The sequence below is a fragment of the Suricata suricatta genome, chromosome 11 (genome assembly GCF_006229205.1).
Source record: "Suricata suricatta isolate VVHF042 chromosome 11, meerkat_22Aug2017_6uvM2_HiC, whole genome shotgun sequence".
NCBI lineage: Eukaryota > Metazoa > Chordata > Mammalia > Carnivora > Herpestidae > Suricata > Suricata suricatta.
The window spans coordinates 11,534,231-11,536,615 of record NC_043710.1 but is presented as its reverse complement, the minus strand read 5'-3'; the positions used below and the strand labels follow the sequence as shown (position 1 = coordinate 11,536,615).

The 2,385-nt window shown below is 42.6% G+C and overlaps 1 pseudogene; it reads left to right on the top strand.

Moving 5' to 3' along the window:
- The window catches only part of LOC115272386, a 15,558-nt pseudogene that overhangs the window by 1,280 nt on the left and 11,893 nt on the right, over positions 1 to 2,385 (top strand).

Sequence of the window (2,385 nt, the reverse complement as noted above, 5' to 3'; positions counted from 1 at the left end):
TTTCCATCCTTTACAATACAGTAGTTGCAATGACACTCAAAACAGAAAAGCAAAGTAAAAAATCAAAACACCAACTTCTGTTTCATGTAATTAGACTTATACAGAAATTAGAGGGTTAAGTAACAACTAGTTAATCACCTAATTTCACAGCTATCTGAAGTGGCAATCGTTATATAGCAGCTTATCTATGATACATTCAGGATAAATGATACAATATATTACTTGTTCATAGGCTACAACACAGCCTGCTTAATTAGGTTTAGTCTTTTAGTGATGTAGAATCCAAAAAAGTTATTTCATCCCACTTAGATCTACCCTATGCCATAACTCTATGGCCATATAGGGTATTAAAACATAAAATTTACTCTAATGTTATTTATTTCTTTAATTTTGAAACATATCCAGGTATCCAAAATGCAGAAAAAAATATAATTATTTTTAATCAAAGTAGTTTATGATATAACTATCATTAACTGTTATGATATAACAAAGATATGAATATCTTTGTTAGTATTGTATTGGACATAGTTTTTTCCCTTGATCTACTTCATAAATAGTAAGAAAAAATAATGGATAAAAAAACATTTTTTTTTAAGATATTGGACCAGGTATCAAGCAAAACAGTGGAAAATAGAGTTTTCTCCAGAAAGAAAAATCAGGGGGAGGAGTCAAGATGGCAGAGAGGAAGGGAGCTCCGTAAACTTCATCTGCCCCATCTATCGTGCTGAGAAGGACATTACTCTCATCTGCAAGAGCGGAAGGAGAAAATACGCACTCCAGAAGGAAGAGAACCTGAAGGATACCTGAGTGAGTGAGTGCGAACTGGGGAGATTGGAAAAAGGGCCAGCTGGAGACGGGCAGGGGAGGTGGCAGCTCCAGCCCAATGCAGGGCAAGCACGTGGAGCCCGAGAGACAAAGGGAAGAGATAGAGAGACTGAACACGCTCATCGTACTGTCTCTGAGGGAAGAGGTAAAGAACGCTTAACTGTGCTTGGAGAGAGAAGCTCACCCCATAGATAACTGCTGGGTAGCCTAAATCCCGAACCCAGGTGGCGCAAGGGAAGAAGCAGCTTCCAGCCGAGCGCCATCTTGGGGAGGAGTCAGCGACCATTGCAGTGGCGGTGTCAGGGGTGCTCACTTCGACCTTGGTTTTGGGAGTGGGAGCACGCACCTCATTTCCACAGCGCATCTCACCCCCAGCATTGGCGGTGCGACCCCTGAATCCCAGGTGCCAACAGGGAAAAAATAGCCCCCACCTCCGTGCGATCCCAGCAGAGAGTTGGCGGTGGTGGAGACCTGGGTGCGTGCGCAGGCTGCAGGAGCTCCCAGCTCATTTCCAGCAGCTCCCAGCACCGCCTCCGGCAACAGCTATGCCCTCATTCCTCCCCCAAAGTTATTGCCATCCCCGCTGGGAGTTGAGTCCATGACAGTGCACAGGCACTTCTCCTCCTGCTGCGCATCTCGCCTCAGGCAGGGGCAGCCGAAACCCCAGCCTGAGCCAAGACAAACCAATTCCTCCCCCTAAGAAGCCAGCAATGAAAACAAAAACATCTCATCTGTGGTAGCATAAAAAGTGCATGGACTGGAACTTTGAACCAAGGTGGCCTGGAAAATACAACTCGGCTCAACTGAGGCAAAAGGAGATCGGACTCATTAGAGTGGCCTACAGTTCGTAGTTCAGCAGAGCTTGGCGTGCCGCCTATCTAATCACTGTAGACACCAAGGTGGAGCCTCTGAGAGCAGGCTCCAAGACCTACCACATCAAACCACGCCTATCCATGAGGGGGAGCTGCTGGTTTTGTTTTGTTTTTTTGTTTGTTTTTGCTTTTTTTATATTTTTTTCTTTTTTTCTTCATTTTTTTGCCTTTTTCTGTGCATTTTTTCATTATTATTACTTTTTTTTACTTAAATTTTTAAAAAAATTTTTACTCCTTATTTTCATTTCTCCTTTCTCCCTTGTTTTTCCTTTTTCTTCTTTGCCTTATTGCAATCCAGATATATTCTCCTATATCTCATCCCTACCTCTCCCCTCAACTGGTCATACACTTTTAGACTGTTCACTGTCCTTTGGTGTCTCTGACCCCCTTTATTTTTTTTCTTTTCTTTTTCTTTTTCTTTTCTTCTTCTCCTCTTTTCGTCTCTTTCCTCCCCATTCTCCTTATTTTCTTTCCCCCTGTTAATGTGTTTGTTTGTTTGATTTGTCTGTGTGTTTGTGTGTTACTGTTCCCTCTGTGTGTGTCTGTTTTCCTTCTTAGGGCTACACCAAGAAACAAGCCAAAGTGTGCATGACAGCGAGTCCCAAATATTGCTGAGTAGGGAAATAAAATATTCAAAGGTACAACAAGAGAAACTGAGAGACACCATTAAAAGAATATTCCCTGGAAT